Source organism: Tenebrio molitor, chromosome 1 (genome assembly GCF_963966145.1).
Source record: "Tenebrio molitor chromosome 1, icTenMoli1.1, whole genome shotgun sequence".
Taxonomy (NCBI): domain Eukaryota; kingdom Metazoa; phylum Arthropoda; class Insecta; order Coleoptera; family Tenebrionidae; genus Tenebrio; species Tenebrio molitor.
Window position 1 is genome coordinate 27,854,633 of NC_091046.1, and position 26,417 is coordinate 27,881,049.

A 26,417-nucleotide genomic window follows, 5' to 3' on the forward strand; every position below is an offset into this window, starting at 1 on the left:
AGGTTATCTTTTGCAATCATAAATAAAATTGCACTAGTGATGCAGGCAGCTTTTTGTCCACCATCTGCAAATCAACATCACATTAAACATCCATAACTGTGTATGTACCTATGTAATAAATTAACCTTCATAAGATCGTATATTTGAAATGACATTATTAATTTGTGGTTGTTTCATTCTAAAGCCGGTACTTCTACTACTTTTAGGGAGTAGAATTGGGAGGTTCATAAAGTGCAGTAGATGAAGATGATATGGACAAAGGTGATGATAGATTGCTTGAACTGCTATTACCACAATTATCTGCAACTGATTCGTTGCCATCTTCATCAATTGGTTTCATTGTAGATGCTGGAGTTACAGTTTTAGACATCGAACATTCTTGTTTTGTATGTTGGATGGCTTCAGATTGCTAAATTAAATATTAAAATTACACATTTTTATACAAGCAACATTACATTTTTATACAAGCAACATTCCAACATTCAATTACCTTCACAGAAGCATCAGGATCAATTGATACCACTTGTTTGTGCTTGCGATTTAAATGATTAGTTAAATTCGTAGTATTGCCACTGCTTTTAACACGAATACTGCATAATCTGCATTGAACTTCGTTGGAATTACAGCTGTCCGTTTTTACTTTGAAGAAATATTTCCATACAATACTGGCCTTCTTAGCCTTTTTTGGGAACATGGTAAATGGTAATTTATCAACTATATTAAATACTCGATTACTCGACACTCACTACACTCAGACACCTCGACGTTTCACAAAACGCATTGCAACATAACCTATAAGCTTAAGGGTCCTCATCTCGAAATCGTAGCCCTATACTAAAGCAATGTAAACGCAAATTACTCCTAAAAACTTCAAATTTGAAGTTGAAAAGCTGCTCGACGGTTCTATCGATTCCTTTTGACATAATCAATTGCAGAGAAATCTTGATTTTTCGATTAAGGCAATAAATTGGTCGTTACGATTAAACAATTGTAATTTTAAAATTACTCCTAGCGGTCTCATTTTTAACTTGTTTGAGTTCTAAAGTAGCTCATTGTAATCATGAATGTGTAATCTAATGCAGAGAAATCTTAGTTTTTCTTGAAATCGGTTTAATTCTGACTCACGAGGCAAAATAAAAAATGAAACTCATTGCACGAAAGTGTGATGATGGCAACCAACAATATCAGCAGCCCATGATTTACAGCACCCATTAGTTGAGCTGGGACTAGGACCAAGGGGCCGGCCGACTTCTCTCTGCCCCGAGCTAATTTCCATTTTACTACCTGATGGTATTACTGTAGTTTCAATTTGGTTGTAGGTCGTAAAATTTTATGGTACTTTAAGTTAAAGATCTTGCGGCGCTTATAAATCCTAGTTTACCACTAGCAGGTAATATTTTAAGCAGGGTTGTATTGTACATTTGGTATATTTGCATTGTACGGCAAACGGCACGCGCCGCTTCCCAACCTTTTCAAACCCAACCATTGTGCCCGTTAATCGCTCATAATATCCAATAAAATTTTACGACCTACAACCAAATTGAAACTACAGTACTTCGAATACAAGTTATACTTTTAGCCAAATACCTCTTTATTCTTTGTTATTTATTCTTTTCCACACCACCACAGAGGTAGAGTAAAAGGCGCGTTTTTTTAACGTGGTTTCCCCGATAGGTATACTTAATCCACAATGCTGTAAAAAAATGTTGAACTTTATACACGACGATAAAATTTAATTATCGTCTGTCAAAAAATATACCGGGTGTATTATGAAAAATCTTTGGTGTTGTAACTTCCTTATTTTTCAAACGATTTTGATAAATGATGTGTCCAACAAAATCGTTTTAAATGGGCTACAATTTGAATTGTGTTCCAATATTTGTTCTTGAGTTCTGTTTTTGACAGATGATTTTTTTGCTCAGTTTTATAGAGATTTCTATTTTGAATATGAAAATCTAAACAACCATGCTCATGCATAGAAACAAAAAGAAGAAAATAAAAATTTTTGTAAATTCTAATTTTTTTTATTAAAAACAAATTTTTGATTTTTGATTTTAATGTTTGTGTATTCAGAAGATAAACATCTATCAGAATAAAAATAAAAAAATATACCGTCAACTTAAAAAAAACAAAGTTAGCTGCGGTCTGTCAAAGAATATAGGTAATGTCAAAAAAATCATAGCATGTCGGGCTATAGTGTTTCTAAAGCGATTTTGTTTGACGTATCATTTATTAAAATCGGATAAAAAATAAGGAAGTTATAGCACCAAAGATTTTTCATAATACACTCGGTATAAAATATAAAATACTAAAAATTACAGAGGTTTTAGGGCCAGTAACAGAACACGTGATCAGATTCAACCAATCGAAGTCTTGGTTTCATGGGTTAATTGCGCATTAAAATTTAATTCGAATTAAATATTTAATTCTTTTTCTATAAACTGGCCTTTAATTTAATTAATGCTGAATACGCGTAATTTAGTAATAGTTGCATGTTACAAAACGCCCAGATAAAAAATTTCTTAATTGTTGTACCATATATTTGCTCCAAAAGTCATCATCTTTTTAGACTATCCCATTCTTCAAATCTTTTTGTGTAGACGACAAAATAACACTGTTTTCGCTTTGTAATATGTAACTGGCCTTCCACTTGATACATATAAAGATGATTGTGTAGATTTCAATATATGTAATTCTTTTATCACTCTCGCCTGCATATTCAGTGGGATCGATTGTACGATAGCCAATCTTTTTCGCTTTGATAGCTTCTTCAATTGTTTGATCACTTGCTGGAAACGGATATTTTACTACGATTTTTTAAACATAAAAAACTAAAAATGTCAAGCTTTTCAACGGTATAGGGTTTGTATGGTCGAATGTGAAAATCTAGGGTGCTATCCTAAAATCACTAAATTGAGAGCAAATTTTCCGCTAAAGACAAGCTTGTTAAAAAAGCTTTCGACCAATGCAATAATAAATACGGGGTGCCATTTGAAAAAAATGAGTTTTTGACATTTTTAGTTTGTAATGTTTAAAACTGCTGTTGAGTAAACAAACACTCAACAGATGTGGCAAACATTCAGGAATCAAATAGCGATTCAGGAATCAAATAGCGTCAATCATTTTAATTTATGTGCAGTGATTTGGAAGGTACAAATTTTCAAACGGACCCCTGCAATTCTGGTAAAAAAAGCGCCACAGATCAAAAGCGACGGCAAATAAGTAAAAACGACCTCTATAGATGTGATTCATAATTTATTATAGAATCCAACAATGAAATCAAACTGAATAGGTTCCATTTAAAAAAAAAAACATAACTTTAGTGGGCCGTATGATTTCCCATTCATTAAGCCTTTCATTAGCTAAATAATTGATTAGACAAAGTGAGAGTATATGCCAAGCACTATGTTAGACAGAGACAAAACAATTTAACGACGTTCTTTAACTTTAATGAAAGGGAAATCATACGGCACATCGTCTTTATAATATTCGTTCCTGAGAAGTAATTTAATTAATTTCTAATCTATTCATTTTCATATTATCTGCTTCAAATTTTTGAAATCTATTATTATTTAAATTCTTAGCCTGTGATCCGAAAATAATCATTGTCCCATAAGTTTTCATAATTTTACCTGTACCTCTACCACTAGACCACTGTCTAGTAGAAACTATGAGATATCTCCAAAACTAAAGAAATAATATTTCTCGCCAAGAATATTTGCATTTTACAATCAAACTACCTGGAAGACCGCTCAGCGCACTGCACTTTGTGACCGTAAGGTAACTTCCGCTGAGAAGGTTCAGCTGTCATGATAGGTTCAAAGTATGCAACCCAAATTCCTCGAAACGTGAGTTTTTACTTCGAGATGAGGACCCGTACACAGGCTAACATTAACATGTTTCCCGCCTTCCCGTCATTACGATCTAGGGAATTCATTTTCTTAGTGTCAAATCTGTCACTGGTCACCTGTTGGTTACCACATCCCCTCACATCCAAAAGCAAATTCCACCATAAAAAAGGATAGACTATGGATTAAAGACCGTAGATAAAGAGAAGACGATACCGATACTCACTTCAAATCAGTATACAGGGTGCGTCTACTAAAACTTTATATCCGAATATCTTTTTTAATTATCAATTAAGGTAAACAATATTATATATCTTATGTACAAACCCCGATGTAGGTACGTCTGCATCCTAGGGATCAGTCTTCTCTGAAAAAATTTAGTTAAACTATTTTAAAGTAAGTTTTCAATAAAACGATTTAAATGTTATTAATTTTATTTTTTAAACAATGAATCATGGGGTACACGGTACCCTCCTAATTTTTTTGTTTTTATTTATAAAAGTGGCTATTATGGAAGTGGGTGCGTCAAGCTTAAAGAGGGGGTGAAGGTGAATAAATAATTTAAGCACATCCTAAATAATAACAATTAAAATATCTGCAATAAATTCAACAATGTAACACAATTAGCACCAAAGAAAATTTAAAAAATGTACTCAAAATAATTATAACTAAATAAGATGTTCAAAATTTATTTCGACCATTAACTTCCACACACCTTTCAATTCTGGAATAAAAACTCCGTGAAGTTGCAGTTGCAGGATCATTTCATATGGATGAAATTTCAAAGACTTTAAAGTTCTAATAATCGTGCTTTGTGAGACATTCAGTGTAGCCGCTACTGCTCTTGTGCTTGTGTGTGGATTTTCAGTTACCTAATCAACAACGGCATTTTGAAAGTTAATATTTTTGGGGAGTGCATCCCTTACTCGTGGCAATTCTTTAACACTGCCAGTATCTTCAAACAGCTTTACAATTCATCTGATATTCATTTCGGAAAATTTATCATTTTCTTGACGGGCCTGAAGAATTCTTGCTGCGGCTCGATAGCACCTGTGACACTCTCCATACGCAAAAATAATATTAATTTTCTCTTGCTGTGAGAACAACATCTTGTATAAAAGATTATTTCAAAGATTTCACAAACTTTTTTACTTTGACGTTGTCAAATAATAAATTAATTGTTTTTTTTTGTAAATCAGTAAGCCGTGAAGTACTTTTTTACGTAAATACACACTGGTGAATGAAGTCTGGAAATTGTCTTTATTTAACATTAATTTATTGGTCAATAATAAGCACTAGGATGATTATTAGGCAGAAAATCTACACAGAAACATTTGATATGCATGTTAAAAGTTATAATGTTAGAAAATGCTGAAAATAAAATTTTTTCATTAATTTTTTTCTTGAATATTCCTCTTCTGTCCAGATCCTTGTTAATTTTTGTAGTGCCTATGTAAAGAGGGCAATGCAGCCTTTATTAAGACTAAATATCATTGAGCAGTCATTTAAAATAACGAAGATATTCAAATATAAAGTTTAAGCAGACGCACCCTGTATATATGTTAGCATCACCCTCGCTTTGCTCCGACGCGCGACGTAGTGGGCTGACCGACCTTCCCCGTCCTAACATCCGAGGACTACCGACGGCACAGCCCGAGCGTCGATCGGGAGACCGCGCGAAAAATCGGGGAAGAACGATTATGATTATTCCTACGAGTACCAATGTGAACTATTGTCAGTAACACCTCCTGTTCAAAGAAGCAGAATAAAGTGTTAAGTGAAGCCTAAGATTTTTAATCTTTAACATATACCGGGTGATTCAGATTGCTATTCGCGCCCCTATATCTTCTTTATTTTAAGAAAAAAGTATAGCAAACCATATATATTTGTAAATCGCTTATGAAACTACAATAGATGACGTTGTCAAATCTTCTTTACGATGACATATGTCAAAGTTAAGACAGTCAACTTTTTTTTTTTAAATAGTACACTATACATTTCTTAGCCTATTCTTGTAAAGCTTTTTTTTCTACATTTGAATGTGTAAAAAAAGTTGACACTTACATCAGAAAAAAATCGAGAAAAAAAATAAAATATGATTTAATTTATTCGAAAGTGTTATTTTCTAAAAAGAGCTAGTTAGCCATGGAGACCATTGAATTTTGACATTAATAGCGTCAATTATTAAAGTACCTACATTTAAATAAATAGCTATGTTATAACCTGCATTTAAATAAATAACTTAACTTCTTCCTGACTATACCGCTTTGAATGCATACACGATGAAATTTTTTTAGCTATGTAATTCTTAAAATAGTGAGATGCAGGGAACCAACATAACGCGAATTTAGCATAGTAAATTCAGTATGGATTTGGTATTTCGTCCGAGTCTCAGTTTTCTGGCCGAGGCGCACCCGAGGCTGAAAACAAACAAGGTCAAATAATTTTATTTTTTGGCTACGTGGTAATCTTGTAAATACTAAATAGTGACATTTTAGGAACCAACATAATGCGAATTTACAAATGGTTGGCTAACTAGCTCTTTTTAGAATATAACGCTTCCGAATAAATTAAATCATATTTTATTTTTTTTCTCGATTTTTTTCTGATGTAAGTGTCAACTTTTTTTACACATTCAAATATAGAAAAAAAAGCTTTACAAGAATAGGCTAAGAAATGTATAGTGTACTATTTAAAAAAAAAAGTTGACTGTCTTAAACTTTGACATATGTCATCGTAGGGAAGATTTGACAACATCATCTATTGTAGTTTCACAAGCGATTTACAAATATATAGGTTTGCTATGCTTTTTTCTTAAAACAAAAAAGATATAGGGGCGCGAATACCAATCTGAATCACCCGGTATATATATTTAGTCTATGCTTCAAACTTCAATAATACTTCATCACTATCAGTGCAGTGCGCGAATTGTACAACATTTTAATATCCCAAAAATTTTGCGAAAATTCGATTCGATTTAGACCAAAAATAATTGATTCATTAGAAAATCAGTTTCTTTGGAATCGATTCAAAAAATCGATTTTTAAGCTACAGAAAATCGATGTTGTTAAACATCGATTCTGAATCGAACATCCCTATTTCTAGCAAGTTGAACGTGGAGTTTCGCGCTCAGGAGCAGCTCCGGACGGTGCTTTTGATCGAATGGAAAGCAGCTATTTATGCATGCTTAAATAAATTACAGACCACTGGCAATGTTGCCCATAGAGGTGCTATATTATCGATAGTTCCGCTATCGATAGTTACGATAGTTCCTCTACAAACTATTGATATTATCGATAGACTATCGATAGTGTTATAAGCTTTTATAAGATACGATTTTTTGTAAATATTTAATTAACTAATGCATTAACACAATAAAATATAATTAAATAACTAAATAAAAATTCTAAAAAAAAACATTCCTAAACGAAAGAATAGTAAATTAAATCACATTTTTATGTGATTTGCAGTGCAGTTGGTGACTTTGTTACATTTATTGTTCTCTTTAAAGTAGAAAAATAAGTCGTTGTTATTTTAATGTCCGACTATGTTGTTATTGAACGATAATCACACGGTTTTCTGATAGGTTATTAGATAAATAATCCTTTAGGGCATTATCTTCAAATAACAGGCTCTAGGCCGTTATAAAATTGTAGATCATACTATATTATGGAAAATGATAATAAATTTTAAATACAGAACCTTTATTAACGAAAAAGACAACAATATAACTTTTTTAAAGTAGAAGTTACAATTTTCAAAACAACTAGAACATCCAAAACTTCCTAGTTTGGCCGTGGAATCAATTGTACTCCCTGACGGAATGTTAATGCAAGCTTCTTTTAAAATGGTAGGTTTCTCTACACCAGCCACAATTGAGGCATTCATGTTTTTGGAACATTCGCTGTTATCTGCGTATGTCCCAGCCACAGATGAACTTTTCCAGCTCCCTAGTCTCATCAAACTCTCTAAACAACCCCTAGCGTCAGAGTGAAGTGTTGCACTTGTGTGTCTTAAGCAATGACCTGTATATGCCTTAGGATTAGCTAAATCCAAATACGTCGCAACTTTACAAGGTATTCCTCCAAAATGATTTTTACCTACGGGCTGCACTGTGCATCGTTTATTCCTATAGCTCAAAAAAAATCTATCCTTAGGTACAGCTTTGGGTCGCAAGGATATACAGGTGTTTTCAAAGTTGAGGCGTTCCTTGTAACACGAGGTACTACACATTATTCTTAAGAATTTTAGCCTAAATCTTCTTAGTAAAATGTTTGTATTAACGGAGATAATTGATTGTATATTTTTATTGTTTCCTAAAATTTTGAGTCCGGTCCTGTCCATATCTCCGCTGTACTAGATTAATAACTAACCTGACCCAGGATGGTGTCTTTCCGGAAATCGCTCTGCAGTACTCTCTGGACGCCGCAGCTGCATTCTGATAACGTGATAACCGATAACATTGCCCATACATTTATTATTTTCAGCTATAATATAACTAGTGGTATGATTATTATCGATGATATTATGAGTGAAATTCAGCTGGAGATGTCCTGCTTCAATTTCACGAATTTAATATCATCGATGATTAATCATACCACGTGTTATATTCGATGAGACAATATAATGAATGAAATACAAAATTATTCATTTATTTGTGAAACTGACAAATTTATTTCAATCAAAAATCGTAACGACGAAAGTAAATAAGATAATAATTTTTTTGTTTTTTATTGTCGCTGTGACAGCCATGCAACTAAGGACTTTACGCGTTTTCATTGGATCATTCATGATCACGTGATACATGAATTATATTGTCCTAATAATAAACCCATTTCCACTAATTAGATGACAACTACTGACAGTATTTTTGATTAACGTCCATTCTTATTTGATTTTTTTTTGTCAATTTCAATTTCTAACAAATCAGCGCAAATTCGAGCAGGACCGGTTTCATAAATTTCAAAAAAAATAAGTTATTGTATTTTCATTGCCGTACACATTTTACTAAGGTGATTTTGGCTAAAACTCTAGCACAACGCATACTATCACATGTTAAAAGGAACGCCTCAACTTCGAAAACACCCTGTATAATTCCTGACCACTTTCAATGCATTCATTTCGTTTTCTTAAATAATGAAAAAGCTCCTGGATTGACCGTTTTTGCTTTGGGTAATATCAATAATCACATGCGCACTCATATCTCGCACGTCGGTAAACCCCATCTTCACAAATTCGTCTCTTCTGCCCGCTCCAAATACACCTATCACTAAGATACCTTTCTCTAAAAAATACTTTTCAGTTGGTGCTTCTTGTAGAAATTTTAGAACTTGTTTACGGGTCAAAACCTTCGACTTTTTCGGTTGATAGTTTTTTTCAACTTGTTTGAGATATTGCTGCAATTGTACAAACTTCTCATCACTTCTAATCTTTTTCTTGACTATTAGTTCTTTCCGCAACATTGAAAATTTTGTCCAAAGGGAATTAAAGTCCTCGTCGAAAAATAGTCAATTTTGATTTAAATTGTAAATCATTTTACAATAGGAGAGAAAATACCATAAATAATTCCATTATACCCTCGAATTTTATTGCCCCTTTGTTGTGCAGTACCGACTCAAGGAACGGCAAACATCGGGTAAACTCCTTATTTATGGTAGTTATAAGACAATTTTTTCTCCTATTGTAAAATGATTTACAATTTAAGTCAAAATTGACTATTTTTCGACGATCAGTTTAGGAGAGAATAACTGCGACAAATCCTGAAAGTAAGCCATCACAACTGTTTCATTGATAGTGTTTACACAATTTTCTGATAATCAATCTTCAAAACGATGCAATTCTTTCTCATACACCTGTTTCGATTTGCCAGGGACAATGGCTTCCATGGCTTTTACGGCCTTCAGCAACACTTCTTCGGGAATAGGCTGTTTTTTTTCCATTTCGATTGAGAAATTTGTAAAATTGCTAGTATTATATGTATAAAATGCACTTCTGCAAACGTCAGAAAAATCGATACACAAAATCTGTTTCTTAGTTGCGACCAGACTAATTTATGTGCAAACAACCTTTGATTTATTGGTATAAATAAATCAAATCATTGTCAATCCAAAAACACACGAAACTAGTCGGACATTAAGTTTTGAAGGCACCACGGGTGTTATAATGATACGCCCTCGGTCGGCTTACTCCCCTCGGGTCGGAGGCCTTCGGGTTTCACTCTGCCGACCTCGCGCCTTATCAACCTTATAACACCCTTGATACCTTATAGTTGTTTATGTATCAAGGGCATTATGAAGATGTTTATGTTCGAGGGCAACCAGTTTAAAAGGTCGAGGGCCGCCAGGCCCGAGAGTTTTTAAGGTGCCCGAGAGCATAAACATCGAGTAATGCCCGTGGTGCATACAACGTTTTATATTTCACTGCATTTGAATTTGTGAACGTTTAAAAAATTTATAAATTTTGAATTTGATTTTGCTAAATTTCCTAGTTTGCGGTGCCTTGTATCTATGACGATTTGTTTGTTTTATTGTTTGTGAAATAAAACAGTGACAGTTGCATTGAGAATGGACGAAATAATTCCGAAAACTATACTAGAACGAGCCGATAAAGCTAATGAGAACTTGTTGCCCAGAAAATCTCGTCTGCAGTATGATAAGGAATATCATAACTTTGAGAAATGGATGCTAAAAAATGACTTAAAAGTTACGAAAGTTAGTGAAACAGTCCTAATGGGCTATTTTGAAGAATTGGTATGTATTTTGTACATTTTTAATAATTTCTGACAGTCTGTTTCCTTTATAGTCGGAGTCATTCAGCCCAAATTCACTCTGGTCGAAATATTCAATGCTAAGATCGACATTGTTAGTCTACAAGAAAATAGATATAAAAAATTGTAGTAGATTAGAAACCTTCTTGAAGCAACATTCCAATGGGTATATACCAAAAAAATCTAAAATTTTGACACGAGAGGATATACTAAAATTTATGAAAGAGGCTCCAGACGACATGTTTCTTCTAGAAAAGGTGTTAAGGTAGTGGATTGTGGCATTAACTAAAACATATTTCCGTTAAACACAGGTTGTTCTGGTGATGGGGATTTTTGGTGGCTTAAGAAGGGACGAACTCGTTAAATTAAATGTAGATGATGTAGATGACAGAGGTGCGGTTGTGGTGGTAAAAATTCGAGATACAAAAACTGGGGGCCCAAAGAGTTTTACGATTATAGAAGAAGAAGAGATGAACGCTTTAAGTTTCTTGCGAAAATATACCTCATTGCGGCCGAAGTTAACAAAAGAACGACGCTATTTCTTGGGATATCGTAATGGCAGATGCATTTCCCAAGTGGTTGGCAAAAATACTTTTGGAAGTGTACCGTCAAAAATTGCAAAATATCTAGGTTATGTCGATGCTAAAGCGTTCACAGGCCACTGTCTGCGTAGAACATCGGCAACTCTTCTTGTAGATGCAGGTGGGGATATGTTGACCTTAAAGAGGCATGGACAGTGGAAAAGCGATACGGTGGCATCAGGTTACATTGAAGAAAGTATGGCTTCGAAGAATAAAATAAGCCGTTTAATTGGTACTGGCAACGGTGAAGCTGGAACCTCCTGTGAAACTGGAACGTCCGGCGAAAATAAAATTTTATGTAAAACTGATGCCTCCAACCTGAATGTTTCTTCATTTAAACATAGTGTAGATTTAGGAAATTGTTCAATTAGTGGATCTTCATTTACAAATTGTACTTTTAACTTTAAATAAAATTGTAAACAATAAAATTGTTACATTTTTTGAATTGTATATAGAATTGCGAATGAGGGCATACTAAGCGGGCATTAAGATTTATACGCCCTAGGGCATTATAGCCTACTTAATATATCTCGTTGTCAAGGTATTAAAAACAAATAATGATTCAATGAAATATAAATAACTATTAGAAGTTGACGGCTGAAAATCGTGTTGAGTATTTTCCAAATTAGAAAAATTTAGATCCGTAGGTAGGTTCAGGTTCAGTTTCCGAACTTTCCATAAGCTTTTTTAACAATTCTTGAACACCCACTTGGGCCTGTAAAGAGTGCTCTCTGGAACGAAACCCATTGGTTTTGAATCGTGGATCGAGTAGAGTGGCAATTTGCAAACATTTTTTAGGGCCGGTTTTTCAATCGATGATTAACATTTTGATTAGCTAATCATTACTTCTTGATTAATTTCAAATTAATCATGGATAGCGTTTTTCAAACCAAAATTCAATTATGATTAGGTAATTAAAAATTAACTGAAAGTTTGTTACGTTGGCATTAACTTTTCTGTCAAATTTGACAACTTGGTGGTTTATGATTTGTAACAATTTCAAATTTAGGTAATTGTTTACTTTAGCTACTTGTGGACAACCTTAGGGCGTCCTCCTACATCATTTCCCACCACTCAAACCTTGTGCAAATGCCCTTGTTTTTCTCTCTTGTTGTGTTTCAAGGTCGCATCAATGATCATTGATCAATGTCTAAAGGGCAAGGAAAATTCATTTGCACAAAGTTTGAGTGGTGGAAAACGATGTAGGAGAACGCCCTGCGGCTGTCTAGCCAGAAAAAAACGCGAAAATTCCACAAATAATAGGTAAACTAAACAATGACCCAAATTTGTAATTTTGGTTCATCCTAATTTCCGCATTTTCTCCACCTACTGATTGTATTTCTACAGTCTATGCCCCTATAATACAATTAGGAAATCTTGCTATGTTAAAGAGAAATAAGTGAGAACAGAGTCAATTGCTTTTATTGTGCCCTAACAGTTGGGTATTAATCTCTAACCATTTTACCAAGGATAATTACATCCATAAAGCAATTGACTCTGTTCTCACTTATTTCTAGAAGTACTATAAAAAACTTTTGTTTACATTCGTTAATTTCATTTCGATTTGGGGGGATTTTAATATAATTTGGACGCAACGCCGCTAGAGCTCTACTTGTGTACACCACAAGTCTCCAGCCACGCTCCTATTGCATAAAATCGCAGACTAAAAAGCAACTGATTTTGAGGCGATAGACAGTCATTTCTGAAATAAAAATGTTGCTGGTATTTTAACTCCTGAATTTGATGCAGACTACTCCACAACACTCATCGGTTAGTTTGATAGGAAATAGCTTCTTCTATTTCTTCTAACAATCTTTCTACTGTTCGCGAAGACAAACGAAAGCGACTAAAAAAATCTTCTTGGTCCCATTCTTCGAAGTGATTGGGCCTAAAGCGTATAGTTTTTAGCCTTCGTGGCTCTTCATTACTACTATAAGCATTAACGTCATAAATATCATCAATCATTATAGTAGAGTGCATTAATATGCTTTTTGTGACTTCCGTGGGGGTTTTGTTGTTACAAGCTGAATTATATATAAAATAGAAGCTTATGTACTGAGGTTTCAAAATCCCAAGGCCGTCAAAAAACGTCCTGTCCCAAAGGGCATTAAACTTAAAAAGCGAGTTAGATAGATGATCATCAAGAAGAATAAATGCCAAAATTTTTGGTATATTTTTCACAAAAAGTTTTGTACAGCAAATATATTTTTTTATATTTCTAAAATGGTCCGTGATTAAAGTTAACATTAGTCTCTTACGGGAGAATAAAATCGAACAAAACTTTAAACCCCAATATCTCAGTTTCAGATGGTTGAAAATCTAATTCATTTTACACAATTTTTTCGTTTCCATCCCGACATCTCTAAAACAAAAGCTCTAATCAAAATTTTGTATTCTTCAGAAAAGTTTGTACTATCTTTTGTGTTCATACTAGTATCGGTTTTATAATTTTGTGAATTATAATAAAAAAGTTATATAATTTAATGCAATGCAATGTAAATTTTCGGCGATTCGCTATGAGTCGCTAGTACGCGTCCCCACCCCGGTGAACCATCTTTTATTGCACTTTTCTCCGTAGCTCTATTGCGCTCCGTTCTTTGACTGAGTTTACTCTTCATTCTGAAGTGTTAATGCTGTTTGATTGTTTGTTATTCTGGACAGCAAAGAAGTATAAAACAATAAAACAGCACTAAGAAGTTCAATTTGTGAGTGCATTTTTTATCCTAAAAAGTAAATTAAAGTGGAGGTTTGAGGCTTGCAGAAATTAACCCAAGAGATGGAAAATACAGACAGTACAAGTACAAGTTCTGAAAGTGAACTAGAATCGTTGACAACATTTAAGAGGAAACGCCAACCAATTTGCATTATATGTAAACAAGAAGGAGCGTCTTTAAATGTTACTGAAATATCGTCCCGTACTTTCCTCAAAAGTTTTGAACTTAGAGAAAGCGTAACAAAAACCTGTGAATCCGATATACATAAAATAATTACCGATATTAAAAGCGGGCAATGGAAAAATCTGTTTTGGCATAAATCATGTTATTTAACTTACACAAGCAAAAGAAATATTGAAGTTTTTAGAAATAAATATAAAAGACAAGAGCAGTATTTAGAAGCTGGCCTACAACCGCCTCCACCCATAGGTAGAACTCTACGGAAAACAATTTTTGATATAGCTAAATGTGTAATTTGTCAAAAAATGTCTCGTGCAAAACGATTATCCCAAGTTATGTCGATGAATATTAATAACAAACTTAAGAAAATTTCAACTGTAAATTCAAACGTACTAAAAAGAATAGGATCTAATGATTTAATAGCAATGGAAGTGAAGTATCATACAAGTTGTTTAATTACTGAGTTAAGAAAAGTGAAAGACTTCTCAACCCAAGTACCAACATGTAAAATCGACGTGAAAGATGATCAAGGTCTACAAGATATTTTAAAAATTGTAGATAAAGGTATCTCAAAAGGAAAGGCTTTTGCTCTGACATCTATATACAACAAGTACAATGAATTAAAAGGAATCAAATCCAAACGTGCTTTCACAGATGCTTTAAAGAGTCATTTTGCCGAAAAAATTGACATTGTCAAATCAAAGAATCCCAATGAATCATCAGTTGTCATACCCCAATTTGCAAAATCCGAAACAGTACATGATTATATTGAACCTACACAATTTTCCGAATCGTTATTTACTGGTAATTCAGAGTTATCACAAATTCACAAAATGTGCTGCAATATTCGTGAAGAAATTGATAGAATACCCGACTTTGTAGAATATAAAGACCTAAATATCATAAAATATAAAAATTATATACCACAAAGTCTACTTTGGATATTAAACCTAATTATTGGGGGGGATGATGATAACATCGGCTTATTGAATATTTGTCAGGACATTATTTATAACCGCTTTAAAGGACAAAAGTTAACACCTAAGCATATAGGTTTGGGAATCATGGTTCATCAAGAAACCAGATCCAAAAAATTAATAGAAACGTTACATTCATGTGGCCATTGCATTTCTTATAAAGATGTTTTGAGACTTAGAAACACAATTGCCCAGGAAGAGATTTTGAAATACGTGCAAAATGACAACTGCTACATACCACAACAGCTTGTTGAAAATCGATTTGTTCATTTCGCTGCTGATAACATCGATATCTTGGAGGAAACACTAGATAAATCTCCCACCTTCCATGGGACACAAATAGTAGCTTTTCAAGAAGGGCCTCCGAACAATAAGACTTCAACTTTATTAAAAATGTTGCCATATAATGTGAAGCTCAATATCCCTCAAGATTTCCATCTATTGCGCAAAATAAATTATAATAAGGCAGATAAACCGTTTCCCCAAATAAAGAATAAAAATAGTATTTTAGATGAAGATAAAATTGAAAATTTCATAAAATCTTATAATCTGTCATGGATTCTTTGTAGAACTGCTGGTGGTGAAACAAATCGAGAATTACGAGAAGAAGTAGTAATTGTTCCACAGTGGTCTGGTTTCGGAAAACTCATACATCAGGACGACGCACATGTTACAACTTATGCTTATCTTCCTCTTTTGCCTTATGTTGCTTCTGAGTACGACACTGTATGGACAACCATGCTCAAATGTGATCATATAGCCAAGAAACTAAATATGATTTACACTGTGATAACTTTCGATCAAGCTATTTATTTTAAAGCCAAAGAAATCCAATGGCTGAAATCGGAAGAATGTTCACATTTCATAATACGCCTCGGTGGATTTCACATAATGTTAAACTTTTTAAAAGTGATTGGACAACATATGTCTAATTCGGGGTTAAACGATGTGTGGTTGGAATCCAACGTATATGGAGAGGCAACCGTTGCAGGTATTATGAATGGAAAAAAGTGGAATAAGGGTATAAGAGCACACAAAATAACATATGAAAGCCTTTTGAGAATTTTAATACCCATGTTTGAAAAATGGTTAATTGACAGTAAAAGTGATTTAATTCACGTTCTTAATGTTTCAAGATTAATGGCAAATGAAGTAAGTAAAAAAATTAAAGGACGTGAATCCTTACATGATTTTTATCAAATCGTTAAAAGTTCAGAGGACTTGTTGGAAGCATTTGTTGAATTTGTTGATGATCAGTCTCCGACATTTAAGTTTTGGTGTAGTTACATTGAACTGGTAGAAATTTTGTTGGAGTTCCTATACAGTGAAAGAGTTGGTAAATGGGAATTACATTTGAGAAGTTTTAAGAAAATGTTGCCGATGTTTTTTGCTTACGATCATAACAACTACGCAAGGTGGGGTCCTGTGTACTTATGTGACATGTTAGAATTGCCAATTAAAGCTTCGGCTGTCCATCAGGAATTTTTAAACGGAAATTTTGTAGTAAAGAGGTCAGTTGGTGGGTTCAATAGAATTTCAGTAGATCAGGCTCTAGAACATGTCAATAAGGCATCAAAGGACGCGGGAGGAATCATTGGTTTGACGAAGAAAAGCACTAGGTTGGATGAATGGTATCTAAGTTGTAATGAAATTGGAGCAATAACGAATACGTTTTTGTCTTCGCTGAAACTAAATGTCTACCCTGAAAGTCAAAATATTGAAATGGGAAAACAGCGACTTGTAGTTGACGAACAGACTGTTTTAATTTTGCAAGAACAACTTCTTAAATTTGGAGTTTTTACCCAAAGTGCTGAACATTTAATTTCTATCTCTTCAAAAGAAATTTTTCCTAAAGAATTAGAAATATCACGGCTCTGTGTAAAAGAAAGAGGTGAAACTGCACTTGGTTTTTTTATTGAAACAATGGATACAATGGATTTTTATAAGCCATTGAAAAAATTAAATAAGTCTACTACTGTAAAACGTAAGCCTGAAAAGTCTGCTACTAAATCTGAGACATTGTTAGGACAACAGTTTCTACAGAAAATTTTGGCTGCAAAAGAAATGGGAAGAAATGTAGATTACAGCCAAATTTTCCAACATGAATTGACAACGTTTCCCATGTCTCTGACAATAAATGGGCAACTGAACACCCCATCCAATAAAAGCGCATTAGGCAACATCATTGAAAGTCATGCACAGTTTGTGAACAAGAACCTCCCAAACGTAGAAAACACTAAAACGTGTCATATATTTGATGGTATGTCGATAGTACAAAGTTTGGGGAAACCTAAACAGTGTAGAACATTTGGTGAATACAGTCAGATTTTCTCTAATATTATCTTCAAAAATAAACATGGTGCTCAGAGAATTGACGTTGTATTAGATCATTATAAGGAAAATTCCATCAAAAATGTAACCAGGAAGAAGCGAGGACCACAAACCGGCATTCTTAAAATCATTGAAAATTTAGACACTCCACTTCCTCAACAGTGGCATTTATTTATTCATTCGGTTCAAAACAAGAAACAACTGACAAATTTTTTGTCCGAACAGCTATTTCAAAATTCTTTAAGCAGAAATGTTCAATTTGTTACCGCTGGAGGTTTTACAAATGTGACAGATTTTAAAACAAATTTTCCAATAGACAAACACAGTAGTGACATACTAACGGCTAATCACGAAGAAGCGGATACTAGAATTATTTTACACGCGTTATCAGCAAAATTGTCTGGCTATTCTAGATGTATCATAGAATGCAGTGATACCGATGTATTAATACTTTTAGTACACTTTAAAAAATATCTTACGTCGGAATTATGGATGAAAGTAGGAAGAGCAGACAATGTGAGATATATTCCTGTACACGAAATTAACTTAAGTGAAGCTCTTTCCAAAAATTTGCCCGCTTTTCACGCCCTCACAGGTTGCGACACTACCAGCCAATTTGGAGGGCTTGGAAAAAAGTCTTGTTGGAAGATTTACCTGGAGTACCACCACTACTTAAATAGTGTGGGTGTGGATGATTTCTCCGACGATATTTTCGGTAATATGCATGACTTTGTCCTTAACCTGTACTCAAAAAATGCAGATATTACGTCAATTAATACCTTGCGTGGACTCATGGCAGCTTCGACATCATTTCCTAAGCTACCGCCAACGAAGGATGCTCTTAAGCAACATTGCTTAAGAGTGCATTATCAAACTAAAGTGTGGCTGAATGCCATGGTTCCTTGTCCACAATTACCTCCAATTGAAGAATTCGGTTGGTATATGGACGAGAAAGGCGAAGTTTTACCTGTTTTAACAACACTGCCTCCACTTCCAGAGAAATTAACAGTTTTAACTTCTTGCGGGTGCAAAAAAGGTAAGATATTGTTTTACTAATCATCCATAGGTCTACTAATAATTTGGTAATTTCAGATTGTGCAAGTAAAGTGTGCACGTGCAAGAAAAGTAAATTAGGGTGCATAGGTGCTTGTAAGTGCATGGCCCAGAAGTCCTGCAGGAATGCATTAACAATAACAGCAGCCTCATCACTTCCACCAGTTCCACAAAATGATTCAGAAAGCTCTGATGACGAGTGAAATTTTATTAACTTTAAACGTTTCATTTAGAATTCAATATTTATTTAACAGTATCATAACTAGGCTATATACATATTTATTATAATATGTTTATATTTTATTGATTGGTATTCTACGCGAGTTTATTTTGTTTCTATCTACCCCTTGGTTAAATTTGAAATATTGTATAAAGATAGATTTGTTATAATATACTAGTAATATACTAGTTATGAGTACATAAATCATAGTAATAATTAATACATAATATCCGGCGATAGTATCTGTAATGTGTGGAAGCGCAATGGAGCTACGGAGAAAAGTGCAATAAAAGATGGTTCATCGGGGTGGGGACGCCTACTAGCGACTTATAGCGAATCGCCGAAAATTTACATTGCATTGCATTAAATTATATAACTTTTTTGTTATAATTCACAAAATTATAAAACCCATACTAGTATGAACACAAAAGAGAGTACAAACTTTTCTGAAGAATACAAAATTTTGATTAGAGCTTTTGTTTTAGAGATGTTGGGATGGAAACGAAAAAATTGTATAAAATGAATTAGATTTTCAACCATCTGAAACTGAGATATTGGGGTTTAAAGTTTTGTTCGATTTTATTCTCCCGTAAGAGACTAATGTTAACTTTAATCACGGACCATTTTAGAAATATAAAAAAAAATATTTGCTGTACAAAACTTTTTGTGAAAAATATACCAAAAATTTTGTCATTTATTGTTCTTGATGATCATCTATCTAACTCGCTTTTTAAGTTTAATGCCCTTTGGGACAGGACGTTTTTTGACGGCCTTGGGATTTTGAAACCTCAGTACATAAGTTTCTATTTTATATATAATTCAGCTTGTAACAACAAAACCCCCACGGAAGTTATTTTTATGCATATATTGGAGCGCCGAGCACTCTACTATTATTCTTTGCTCATAGTTTTACTATTTTAATAATAAATTTTCAATAAATCGGCAATGTCACTTTTGACGTTAATCATTAAATTCCGATTAATTCACAGAACATCGTATGATTAAGTTAATCAAGAATTAACATGAACTTTTTTGTTAATCATAGGTTGAAAAACGGTAACATTGTGTTAATTACAAATTAAACCTTAATCAAAAATTAATCATCGATTGAAAAACTGGCCCTTACTTTCATAACTTATTAGTCTTTTACTCATCTCTAAAATCAATGCATTTGCCACATCGTTAACCTTCTCTGTTTGAAAGCTTGTCTTTATTGTACCGACATTTAAATATAACCCCTTCACCAAAGGTATTATTAAAGACCCTGTTATAATGTCCTGAAATCTTCTTTTCATGCCGCCGGCCGTTATCGACGGTTTTGCATGATTCAAAATCCGCCGGGAACGTAAAATTCCCGGCCTAGTACTTACAAAAGTGACCTTGACTAAAAATTCGCTAGGGAATGGGCAGGCAGCATTGAATATAGCCAACGAACTCCGTTTCGGCTCAGGGACGCGAGGGTCGCGGGTTCGATTCCGCTTGTGAAACAAATTTTTTACTTTTTAAAAATGATTTAAATTTGTCGGCATGAAAAATTTTGTGGATTACACGCCCAGAAAATGTTTTGCGAGTGCTCGTGTTGCTTCGCCTCGGCTAAACCGCCTTGGCTACGCAATATCACTCACTCGCAAAATATCATTTTCTGGACTTGTGATCCAAATAACTATTGTTGCACATTCAAACGGTTCCAACAGTTTTATAAGATCTTTTATTACAAGCCTTTCTCTCATTGTGGAACATTCTGGAGCATTGATTAATTTACTTAATGAAAGTAAAACTGCATCTTCTGTTTCTACCAGTCGCTGTAACATGTAATACGTGCTATTCCAGCGCGTCTGAACATCTTGAAGTAGTTTTAAATTTGTGTGTTTGCGTAACTCATCTGACGCTTGAACGCTTTTTTTAAAGAAAGTGACAATTGACCTGCATTTTTAAATCAAATCTTCAACTTTTTTAAAGCATGTTGAACTGTCAAATTTAGTGAATATGCAATGCATCTTATTTGAGTGATCCTCATTAAGGAACACGCGCTAACCATATTCTGAGCATTATCGGTTACAATAGAGATAACTTTACCATAAATTCTCCAGTTATTCATTATGCTCTAAAAAATAAATTTAAGAAGGGATATACAAATTTTAGGCTGTATTATTACTCACTATTATGGCCCGGTTGTATAAAGCTTAGTTAACATCGTGTCAGCTAACAAGGCGTCAAGTCGGAAATCCGCCCATTAGATTGGCTGATTCAAATCCAATTTTTTTAACAAGAACTTGACATCGCTTTATACAACCGGGTCTAAGTAAATGTTCTGAAATGTTTGCTGATGAATGGCTTTCTTCTAGGTTCTTTATTTCAAGGCCTGCATCTTTTAAATCAAAGTCATTTATGAAATGACATGTCACTGTTATATAAGATTCCGTTGTATAGGAACATGACCAAATATCTGTTGTTAAACAGACATATTATTATTCTGCAGTGTCTAGCGTATTATTCAATAATTGTTTCTTCGATAACACAATCTGCTGTTCCTCGGCAGTTACCAATCCGTGAAAATCTTGCATTAACTTAACTGCTCTTTCTGCTGTGTCGTTTACAGCTTTCAGGAATGTAACTTTACTCTTCGCTTTCAAATAGGCTGCATTTTCTTTCTATAATTCGGTATAATGAGGTCACTGGCTGAAAGTTTTCAAACAATAGCCAATGCATTTGCTTTACGACAGTTGTAGCTGTAGTTGTTTGTTGTTTTTCTTTAACTTTATTTAATTCCTTAAAATATAATTTTGATATCCATTAGGTGGTACTTAGTTTATTCTGATTTAATGAACACAAACTTTCAAAAGGAAAAAGCTTTGTTAAGAATAATCAACTCCAGAATTAAACAAATCTTGTTCATAACATCATAACATACAACACCAAATTGTTCATAGAAAAATTTAAAGGCGATTCTTGCAGGAAAATGTTGATTTTTTTTTCACTTAATTATTCTGAAACCTAGCTCTAATTAATCTTGTCCTATTGTTACGCCCAGCTTCTAATTCTGGATTTGCTCCAGCAAATTCTCCAACATCTTCATTTCTTCTCATAAAAAAGTTAGATAATAAATTACAATAATTACTTCATTGTAATAGAAGAATATTACCATCTACCGGACCAATCTCTTCTGTACCTTCTGGTGGTGGAATATTGTAATCGACACACAAATTATGCAGTTACATACAGGCGTTTACAATTTTCTCAGCCATTTCTGGGGATAATGAAGTACACGATGTTTTAGGCAACACCTAAATCGTGGTTTCAAAAGTCCATTACATCTTTCGATGAGACTCCTTATTTGTTTTATTGCTTCATTATACCTATACTCTGGAGTATCTTGCTGTGGTTCAGGTGTAACTGGAGTAAACCGCCATGGCCGGAGAGCATATCTAGAATCCCCTGCAAGAGAAGAATTCTTAAACTAAATTATATCGCGCGTTCAAATGAAATCCTGGGCTGGGAAGGCGTTGGAAACCGTCAACTGTTGTGCTTTTTTAAAGCGTAGATTAATTGGAGCATGTTGACAGCTAACCTAAAATTTAGAGTCAAAAATATTTCTTTTTTTTTTCTTTGCAATGTTTTACATTAAAAATAGAATAGCCTAACGATTCTTATTCTCGAAGCAAATATCTAAAAGCACCCTTTGCTGAAAACAAACATGTTCAATTATGTCCCGATTAAACATAAACAAATATCACTCGTGTCAAACGGCGGGAAATTCAAACTTTACACTGTTCTAAACGGTTTAATTTTTCCAACGCCTACTCAGCCCAGGATTTCATTTGAACACACGATACTAAACATATAAGTATTTGTGTACCAATCAAGTAATAATCTCTATGCTCCTCCCTATGTATTTGTCTCAACAACTCCTTCACTTGGCTATGATTCCAAATAAAAGAGTCATGTGTCAGGATAATTTGTCACAACATTCAAAATTTTAAGACTAGGATCACAAATCTGAAACAGTAAACATAATTAAAGTACAGCAGCATGAATAAACTAATTAGGACATTTGTTCTATCTTACCAACTGACAATTTAACGAATGATAACCCTTGCGGTTAACAAAAATATGTTCTGGCAATTGTGGGTTATTTCTTGCTGGTGGAACAATAGCAACGTGTGTATAATCAATGCAACCCACAATACCTGGAGATCCATACTAATGGTAAAATCTAAAAAAAAAAAATGCATAAAAGTGACATGTGTGGTCACTGAAACTGATGAATTTACTTTTGTCTGATTATTCTTCGGGCTTCCAAATTGTTAGTACTTGGGGCTTGTTCAAGTGCGTTGCTCACACTTTGTTGAGACATGCTGACGAAGCAATTGTATCCAATATCAGCCTGATAGCTGCCTGTAGCATAGATGCGTAGTGCTGCTAACACATAAATTTAAAACATAAAACAAATAATGCAGACGAAAAAAAACCTTATTGGCTTAATTACTCGAGTATGGATAGATAAATCACTGGGTCTTCTTTTTGGATGCATATAAGGTTCCACAACAGTCACAATAAAATTAAATAAATCCTTGGACACCCGAAACAGCTTGACAAATTGTCTTTCTGGCAATTCCCGCAAAGGATCTCCAGCAGCTCGCCTCAATGGTACATCTACTTGCTCCATTAAAATGACCTGTGTTGGAAGCAGTCATGTCGCAGCACATTATTTGTATTTTGTCATTGAGGTCCCAATCTAAAAGCGGTTTGGAAATGGCTAAGATTTGCTCTTTTCCTGACGAACTGTCTAATTTTGTCACAGCAAGAAGTTGTTCTTTCTTTTCATAAGTAATCGGTAATCACAATCGGCAGTCGTTCTTCCTTCGAACTTGTCCAACGCAGGTAACAATTTGCCGTCCCAGTGGATGGTCAAAATTTCGGGAATATTGTTCTGGAAATCGGTTTTTATTGCCTCTGCTCTATCCTTGCGTGCCTGTGTTCGAATTCGTTGTATTGAAGGCTTATTTATTGGAAATTCATCAATATTGAGATCCAATGCTTCTATTGCAGCCTGAAGAATGTAAACAGAGTCTCTTATGCTTAGCTGACATCTGTCTAAAGCCGCAACTAGCTTCGGAGTAACAAAATCTTTCCTGCCTCTTTTTACAGTAGGCGTTTGAGACGGTGTCACCGTGGGTTTATCAAAAAAAGGAGTCATTTTCTACGCTGGAAAAATGTTGCAAACAATTGAATTTCCATAGGTTGCTCTAAATATAAATTTATTTGAAGGCCCGTTATATTTCTTGTTTGCGTCTCATACAGCTTGAACGTTGATAGAAAAAAAAAGACTTTCTGTTGCGAAAGATCTCGGCATTAGGACGACCAGGAGACTCAACTCTTATATGGGTACAATCTATTGCACCAATCACTCTGGGCATTCTTCTCAGCCTATAAAAACTTAATTTTTAGCTGGGGTGGGCATTTTTATATAATGAGGCTTCAGTTGGGCTATTTTATGGACCACACGTTTGATAATAACACATACTGTGGAATTGCTGAAATCCACCGGTGGCCAAATATCGCATTGTCAATAATATCTGATTCAATGCCGTAACAGGTTTTCTTCTACGAGTAATGGGTTCGATTTCAGGGCCAATTAGGTCACATAACCAGAGAATAGTTTTTTTCAAAACGAAACCGTATTTTGAATTCCTGTTCGTCAAATAAATCAAAAGGATTTATTCTGCCTTGTAGGGCACGACTTCTTCGAGGAATTCTTTCTTCGTCTTCATCAGAAGAAGACAGTGATAAATCTGATATATCAGACATCTGTAAAATTTATATTTTTTAAATAAACAATAAAGTGAATACACAATAATTGTTTGATTCGTTACTTACCTTGTTTTATTAATATTTTGTCCAATTTATGTAAATGTAAACTATTATCCACTATTTCACCTCACTTTGACGTAAAAATGGAGTCAATTAATTTTTAATGGTGGTAGCTACCTCAATTAACTTAATGCCGTATTAGTCAAGAAGTTAATGGCGATTAATCGCTAATTGAGCTTTTATAAACTGATTTTTAATTTAATCGTGATTAACTAGCATTTAACAACATGTTAACTTAATTCTCATTAAATATTCTATTTTGGGTTTAATCGAAATTAGTGGCATACAAAATGAAGTTAATGGCGCATTAACTTTTTAATTTCAATTAAATATTTAATTTTCTTTCTATAAACCCGCCCTTAGATTCTAACAATTTTTTATTAAACGTACTTACGTCATCAAACAATGTATCCATATCAATATCCAATTTTAGTGTTTCAGGGAAAAAAATTATGATTTGACATAGATCATCATAGTTAATATTCCAACTTTTTAAACTTAATTTGGATACACTGTAAACCCAATCATCATTTTTATTAAAATTAAACAATTTTTTAATATACTGTTACGTTATAATTTACCCTCCCGAAACTGGGCAACCCTGTTACCGGTTACAAATCCGGAATGTGGAGGGGTATAACGAACAGGTCGTGGGCTTCGACTCGGTTTACAATGCGAACCACGAGTATCGTCGACTGAGGCTGAAAAATGGTGAGAACTGCCCGGAGTACGGGAAATCCTAAATACGGGTTCGGATCTAAGTAATCTTAAATATTATCTTTAAACACGTCAATACGTCTAATTTACTACTTTTCTAACAATTGTTAAATATAGGTTTTTCAAATCGCTAAACAATTGGTAACATCTGCATTTGCTGATTCAAGATTTATTAGTTTTTTGAACCATTTCTAATATTGTGTATAAAAATTGCAAATAAATTTTGTTTGTTATATCTGAAAACATGGAATATAATACTGCGGTGTAGCAATGTTCAGACAATCGAAGTATATCAAAATGAGCTTTCAGACTGTCCCATTGAGCAAATATTCTTCCAACAGCCGGTTCAATCGAAATCCACCGAGTTTCTGCCATTTTTGGTATTTTTAGGGGAGACTCTCCGTCGTTAATGGTACCGTAAAATTACCTAACTTGGGACGATTTTGACATCTTTAGCGCTGTAATTCCTAAACGATTTGATGAATGGCAATATCCTCTCCGGTCAATAAAGGCCTTTGCAATCATACGAATATCAAAGTTAGTCAGTGGAAAACCCAATTTAGACGCTGTAATAATTCCGTTTACAAACAATGTTTCTTCAGTTGGTCTTCCAGGTCTTCGTCCGTTTTTGGCGTTAAATTTTCTTTGAAGTGTTGATCTGGAGACACCATACACCATATTTCATTTCAGCAGCCCTGTATGAGATGTTTGTGTTTGTCAAGGCCTGCAGAGCACGTTCCAGATTTGTGTTATTATTGATTTTATTCGCTTTTTCATTAAAATGTCTCAATTATTATTTACTAAATATTTTTATTTCTTCAAAACTTTTCAAAAAACAAATAATATTTTTATACAGCAATGTTTAGAAAAATAGTGACTTTAAAAATAAGTAATGAAAAACATATGTCACAATTTAAAATAAGAAAGTTAAATACCATCCCACTTTAACTGCTTCTTTAAAAAATAAATATTATATGGCAGTTCATAGTCCCTTAAAGGCCTTTTCATTTGATATATCCCTTATTGAAATCGGACAAGAAATAAAGTTGCTAGAGCATTTAAAAAAAAATTGGATCATATTAAATATACGAGCTCTGGCAACCCTAATTATACACCTGCCTTTGAATCTAGAGTATTCCAGAAAAAAGTTCTACATCTT

The 26,417-nt window shown here is 33.9% G+C and overlaps 2 long non-coding RNA genes across 4 annotated transcripts in view; one reads left to right on the plus strand and one right to left on the minus strand.

Moving 5' to 3' along the window:
• LOC138132203 (uncharacterized) overlaps positions 1 to 26,417 on the minus strand; it is a 311,521-nt gene that overhangs the window by 146,877 nt on the left and 138,227 nt on the right. The window lies entirely within an intron of this gene.
• LOC138141572 (uncharacterized) lies at positions 7,244 to 11,986 on the plus strand. Its single transcript, XR_011163191.1, has 3 exons — positions 7,244 to 10,597; positions 10,650 to 10,871; positions 10,926 to 11,986. It is a non-coding gene; the product is annotated as an uncharacterized lncRNA (long non-coding RNA).